Raw genomic sequence first — 7,776 nt, forward strand, 5'->3', positions numbered from 1 at the left:
GGTAACATTGGTTCATCCCCAATTGGCATATTTGATTTACTTATAAGTCCCTGGTAAAGTGCACTACATGTGACCAGAGCCTGTAAATTGAGTGCTACTAGTGGGGTTGTAGCACTGGTTGTGCCACCCACATAAGTAGCCCCTTAACCATGTCTAAGGCCTACCATTGCAAGGCCTGTGTGTGCAGTTTCACTGCCACTTCCACTTGCCATTTAAAAATACTCTCCACACCTTAAACTCCCCTTTTTCTACATATAAGTCACCCCTAAGGTATGCCGTAGGTAACCCACAGGGCAGGGTGCTGTGTAGGTAAAAGGCAGGACATGTACATGTGTGTTCTATGTGTCCTGGTAGTGGAAAACTCCTAAATTTGTTTTCCACTACTGTGAGGCCTGCTCCTTTTTAGAGACTAGCATTAGGGCTGCCTTCATATACTTTTGGGTGGTAGATTATGATCTGAAAGGGGTAACCAGGTCATATTTAGTATGGTCAGAATGGTAATAGAAAATCCTGCTTATTGGTGAGGTTGGATTTTATATTACTATTATAGAAATGCCACATTTAGAATATGATCATTTCTCTGCACTTAAAACCATCTGTGTCACGAGTTTCCGTGGTCTTACCGTCGAGGATGAGAGGCGTAGGGGAACGGTCCTTGTTCCGGCAGGTTCTGCTCTGGCCGAGGTAAGGGCGACCCCTTTCCAGTAGCCACGGTGCTGTTTGGTATGAGCAACCACTACAGTCCGTGCCCTCCAGAAGGAGTCGCAGAGGAAAAACCCCAGTAGGGTAAAAAACCTCCACAGGAACTCCCTGAAATGGAAGGAGGACACCAGGACGTTAGGACCAAAAATCAGGAAGACTGGAAAAAACGAGGCAGGACAGGAACAGACAGGATTCGCAGGAGGAGAGCAATCAGAGCGTGACTACCACCAAGGAGTGTTGCAACGCAATGGACAAGTAGTTGAGATCCCTTTATATACCCTTAGACAGGAAGTAGAAAGCAGGAAGTAGAAATACCACCATCTTGGATTGGGGAAAAGAAAACAATGGTGAATCAGTTATGTGCGTCTAACAATGCATGCTGGGCAGAGAGGAAGTGGTCAGCATGCTGGGAGGAAGAAGGGACAAGTATAAAGTGCACCATGTGTAAGGGTTCTGTTTCGTTCCCAGGATATCGGTAAGTATGAAAACAAGCAAGAAACGGTAAGGCGCATCACGCGCTGTAAGCGGCCATGCCGCGTCTGCCTTTACGGTACAATTTATAATAAGGGAGGCGGCGAGTGCCGCGACCCTTAAACCGGCTCCTAGGAGCCTCCCTGGTTTGCGCCTGAGCCGCAGCATTCCCCGCGACCCAAGCGTCAACCGCGGTGGTTGCCGTAACTCGAGCGCCGGCCGCGGCGTTCCTCGCGACCGGGGCGTCGGCCGCGGCGAGATTGACGTGCCGCGCCGCGGCAACCTGAGCCTGCGGCCGCGGCGAGCACCGCAGTGAGCGCCGCGGCATAACAATCTGTGCCTTACTGCCTGTCTCCAATCAATGTCTGGTCTGGGCTGGTTGACAGCTCTCTTGTGCATTTCACCCAGACAACCACAAACACAGGACACTCAGCCACACCTGCAGTCATCTGCACATTGAATGGGTCTTCCTGTGCTTGAAGGGTGGAGAGCCTGACACTTACATTTCAAAGGCCGGTGGCCTGCCGTCACACTGGACTGCCCAACCCCTTTCTGGGACCCTGGCAGATAGGACTGCACTGAAAGGGGAACTTGTGCACTTCAAAACTACTCTTTGAAGTCTCCCCCACTTCAAAGGCATTTTGGGTATATAAACTAGGTCTCTGACCCCACCAAATCAGACACTTCTGGAGCAGCACCTACACCCTGTAAGAGGAGCTGCCTGACTGCCCAAAGGACTCATCTGGACTGCTTTGCTGAGAAGGACTGCTACCCTGCTGTTGCCCTGCTGGCCTCTACCTTCCCCAAACGTACTCTCCAAGAGCTTGGATTGAACTTGCCTCCTGTTTTCTGAAGTCTCAGACCAAAAAGACTTCATCTCTTCAGGAAACTCCTTATGCGCTGAAAATCGACGCACCGCCTGCCGGAATCGACGCAAAGCCTGCATTGTGACCGAGAAATCGCTGCAGAGCTAACCGGAATGACGCAGCGCCCGTGCCTTCTTCCAGCATGTAAAGGATTTTCTTCTCATCGTCCGTGGGCATCAAAATATCCCCGCATTGCAGTGAGGAACCAAGACTGCGCGCCGAAAAACGACTCAAACTCCTTGCAGCGTGGAAAGAAACAACGCATCATCTGTGCCATGCTGGAAAATCAGACGCACACCTTATTTTTCCACGCATCTCCTCCTCTGCAGTCTCCGTGCGCCGTTATTTTTTACGCACACCAGGTACTGTGTGCAATAGAGACATCTGTCTATTTCCAAGGATTAAGACTCTTTTAAACCTTTTAAAAGTGATATTTCAACTTATACATATTGGATCTCTGTAATTTTTACCTTATTATATTCAGATCAATATTATCTATTTTTCTAAACCTGTGTGGTGTGCTTTTGTGGTGTTTTCACTGTGTTACAGTATGATTTATTGCACAAATACTTTACATATTTCCCTCTAAGTTAGGCCTGACTGCTCAGTGCCAAGCTACCAGAGAGTGGGCACAGGATAATTTGGATTGTGTTGTGACTTACCCTGACTAGGACTGTGGTCCCTGTTTGGACAAGGGTGTATACCTCTGTCAACTAGAGACTCCACTTATAACATAGAAGAACTTGTAAACCTCGGATGTGCCAAAATAATATGCCTCCCCAGGAGAGCCGTAACGAGGGGAAATATGTTCTGCAGCACACACAGAAAGCCTCTCAGGATTGTTTTTATGCAGGAAGGTGTGTCTTCCTGTAAAAAAACAATATTGCATGCAATGCAGCCACCCTTGTACCATGGTCCAAAGGTGCCTGCCTTTGTGCTAGGCTGCCAAAAGGACGGGGGCATAGAGGAAAGGGGCAGGAATGTGCCATATTACATGGATATAGTGCATTCCTGCCCTTTCCCTGTGACACAGGGCAGCGTAGCAAGGTGACTTCTAGCCCTGTCCTGCACCACAAAGCCCTTAAATATTGACCTATGGCAAACTCAAACATTTGGAAATCAATTTTTTTTAGATTTGCATGCAGCCCCCACCTTGCTCATACGAGTTCCGTCCATGCTGATTCAACAGTAATATAAAGCATCTCTCACCCCTATTCAAGACTGTTATCCTTTAATTCTACACACAAATACTCTCAGTTATAGAAAAGCAATTCTCCTTGCCACTCTGAACTCTCTATAATTCTAAGTATCATTAATACATGCTCCCCTCACCACTCCCAAAGGTCAACTCTGCATTATAATATGAAGGTATCTCAAGGGGTTTTATGAGTGTCAAAGGCCTGCACACCCACTACCCGATGAAACTATGGGCTATTAAGGTCTTCTGGGAAAGATATTGTTATTACAAATGACTTTGCCCCACTTTCTTCCTCATCCCTGACATCTACAAGTTCATTTACCAACCGTGCATGCACAGATTTGGAGGTGACCTTCCTATCAATCACAACACTTTCAGTACCTCCTCCTATTCATTCACTTATGTTATCAGGCTAGCACCCACAACACTCCAGACCATCCAATACCATCTAATCTACCATTCTGCTGCAGCTAACACTTCATTACCGGCCTCTCTAAATTTATATCTACTGCCAACACTATTAATATCTATCTAAAAAATTCAATATTCCTGCAGTCCACAATACTGAAGTTATGCAAACATTTTGTTGGCATCATCACCTTAGCTAAACTTGCCTCTTGCATCAAAACACCGACAGACTCCAAAGACCACACACTAAACATCATTAACTCTGCACTACCCTCCTTCATTTCTCCAGATCCCCTTAGACTTGTCTGACCACCCTATAATATTTATTATCCATCTCATTTAAGGGCAGCCCACTTTCTCCATAACCACACTTTAACAAACCTTCATCCCTCACTCTCTTGCAATTGATAACAATCACAACTGTCTTCTCCTCAATACCAACCTTCTATTGCTGGCAAACGTCCACAGTCCATCACTAGGAAGAAAAGACAAATTTAAATCATCAGCACCCTAGTAAAACCACGAACTGAACATCAACAAAAGACATCCGCAAATGTAAAACCACATTGCCCAGCTCTCAAAGCAGCATCCAAAAGCTTCACACCGCTCATGACTTGATACAAAACTGACAACTGTCACCGAACCGTCCTCACAGCCAGTAACAATGGTCCTATTCAAAGCTTTCAAGGACTGCTCCAATCTTCTCCTCTCTCACATCCTTCACACTGTCAAAACAGCCAGTCCAATAAATGAAAATGTCACTAAAATAATCAACACACTCCTTCATGACTTTGATGTCAAAAGCAGACACACGGAAAAGCAATCTACTAACGCCTCACAGATTCTTCCTTGAGTGCTTTGTTTGCATGGTTTATCCATCCGATCTCTTGTCAATATCATCAACTTCATGAAAACACCTACTTTAAATGGCAGCATTCTAACGACCTCAGTCATCAAGACGTCCCTCAACATTTCTCAAGATATTGATAGGCATAGTCCCTTCTCTAAAACCAGGCCACATTTTGATCATTTGTGGTCAGAAGAAACTTAGACGGTGATGATCTCTTCAACTTCCACAACATCAGCCACTTCTTATCCTAGGAATACACAGAAGGGCAATCACCAACCAGCTCCTAGAACACCTTGACAAGTACAAACTACTCAAGTCATATTAGACTGAGTTCAGAGTATGTTGCAGTACAGACATAGACAACATCCATGTGGTAGACAAAGCTTGAATGCTCCATGACAAAGATGGCCATTGTTTCTAGGTACTTTCTGACATGTCAGCTGCCTGGCTCTAACAAAAACACTTAGTAAACATGGCCATCACAGGAGGTTCACTTCCTTACTGTATAACACCAGTTTGTTGAAATGGAATTTGCCAGATCCCGACCCCTTCCCCTGCCATCAGTGTTATCACTCAGGGGTAAATACCTTGGGCTATGCATTTTTCCATGGTCACAGGGTAAGTACTACTTGCCCATTAGGGCATCACCCTTCACAAACATAATAACACAAAAAATATACAGAGTGTCCTCAGGTAGTGCCATTGATAAGCTTAAGTCTTGCCAGACTCCAGTCAATCAACAAAGTTGGTCTTCTGTTTCATCCTCCTCAACCCCACCAAGACATGTTGTTCTCATTTTCAGTGGCACACACTGGTTAAAGGATGGCGTGACAACAGGAATACATTTCCTCCCTTATTTGACTTGTATCATATTGCTAGGCTCTTTCTTTGAGTCCTTCTCAGCCTACAGAATCAACCCAAGTGGTTTTTCCGTTAAGCAGCACCTACTCTGTAGTCCAGGCCTTTATCTACTCACACAGGCAGGCAGGATGGTTGGTATAACAAATACCACAGTGACATCCTTGAAACTACTGCCCATACAGAATCTTGCCTAATCAGCAACCAAGAATAAAGTTAATATATTGCTGTTAGACCAGGCAGCCTTGGAGTGGTCTTCCCCCCACCTTTTGCCTGATTTGTCCACTTTTCTGAACTTGTTTCTGATAGCTTTAGGACTCTGTGCCCTTTACCACTGCTAACCAGTGCTAAAATGCTTCTACTTGCTCCCTTAAATCATAGTCACATTGGCTTAACCACAATTGGCATATTTAAGTTACTTATAAATCCCTATTAAAGTGCACTACATGTGCCTAGGGCATGTAAATTAAGGGGCACATTTAGGAGATTATGGTGCAGGGCAGTGCAGCAAGTCACCTTGCTGTGCTGTCCTGCATTAAAGGGAAAGGGCAGGAATGCGCTGTATTTAAGTAATGCTGTGCATTCCTGTCTTTTCCACTTGCGCAGTTTTGGCAGCCTAGCGTCAAACACAGGCATCCTGCAATCCTGCATGCAGGATTGTTTTTCAGAGCAGAAGGGGCACCTTCCTGCACAGAAACAATCCTGGGAGGTTTTTCCTCTTTCTATGTATATTGCAGAATGCAACACACATAAAAATAGGAAAAAAACAAGGAGAAATAGTCATATTTCTTCTCGTTATTTTGGCACATTCCCAGGTTTCCAAGGTCTTGTAAATCTGGGGATGCATCAGAATCCATTGGTGTTGCATGGAACACCCACCGCACCACTCATAGAACGCTTCCCAGAGTAAGGCAACACAGAGATTTACGCTGCCTTGCATTACTTCATATTTATGAGCCCATTCAAAGCCATGCAAAGTGACTTCGCGTGGATTCAAAAGTACGATTTAGAGGTTTGCACCGCTGTTGGGTCACAAAAATTGATGTAAATATGGGCTTAATTTCATTCTTGTGGGCCTGCAGTACTGACTATGCCACCCACTTAAGTAACCCTCTAACCATGACTTAGGCCTGCCATTGCAGAGCCTGTGTGTGCAGTTCTACACTGCCATGTTGACCTAGCAGGTCCAAACCTTCCCTTTTTATGCATATAGGTCACCCCTAAGGTAGGCCCTGGACAACCCAGATGGCAGGGTGCAATGTATTTAAAAGGTAGGACATGTACTTTTAAGTTTTACATGTCCTGGTAGTGAAAAAAAAAAAAAATCGTTTTCACTGCAGCAAAGCCTATTTCTCCCATAGGATATCATTGTGATTACCTTATTGAACAAGTTACTTACCTTCGGTAAAGTATTATTTGGTAAAGACTAGGGCTAGCTACAGATTCCTTACCTTTGAATTTTGCCAGGCATCAGACTGGACCTGGATATTTTTGCTTGAGCAGTACCTCTACACGCGCCATCAGGTGGCCTCGTTCGGTTTTGTGTGGCGCCATCGTTGCCACTGTGTAGGTGATGTTACAGTCACCTATATAGACGCCACCCTGGCGTGTGGATGTCAGTTACTTTTTTCATGACTTTTCACACCAGAAGGTCACGAAATGAACTGACGATTGTGTCCAAACTAGGGCCCTGAAAGGAATCACCCTAACTCTACTAAATGAGTCTGCAGAGCAGACAGGTATGGGTGGGTGTAAGGAATCTACAGCTAGATATAGTCTTTACCAGATAATAGTTACTGTCAACTATGCATCCTGGATCAAGGTTCTTTGGTTCAGCGGGCCCACGTGGATCCCTGTCTCCGGCCCGTGCTCCATCATGGCCAACTTGAACTTTTGACTTTGCCCCTGTCCAGCATGACCACATTTCCCATTTAAGCATTTATTGCTTCAAAGCGCTATTTTACATTTATTCTTTAAAAATTCATATCCACAACTTCTAGTTATTGGATTTTTTTCATTTTGGTCTAGTTTTACCACTTACACTGAGTTTTTTTTATTTTTAAACAGGTGTGGTATCATTTTGTGTGGTGTTGTCATTGTTTTACTGTTTGAGGTGCTGCACAAATACGTTACACATTGCCTCTTAAGTTAAGCCTGACTGCTCTGTGCAAAGCCGCCATAGGGTGAGCTTAGGTTAACCTAGGGCGAGTTTGTGACTTACCCTGACTAGGACTGTGGTTCCTGCTTGGACAGGCTGCACACCTCTGCAAACCAGAAACCTAATTTCTAACAATCAATCACTCAAGCATGCATTAACTACACTGACCACCTCTGCTATCACGCATCAAAGCTTTTAAAGCTTTTAGCATGATCTACAAGACTATTCAGACAAATACTCCATCCAAAATTGAACAACTCACATT

This window comes from Pleurodeles waltl, chromosome 6 (genome assembly GCF_031143425.1).
Source record: "Pleurodeles waltl isolate 20211129_DDA chromosome 6, aPleWal1.hap1.20221129, whole genome shotgun sequence".
In the NCBI taxonomy this organism is placed as follows: domain Eukaryota; kingdom Metazoa; phylum Chordata; class Amphibia; order Caudata; family Salamandridae; genus Pleurodeles; species Pleurodeles waltl.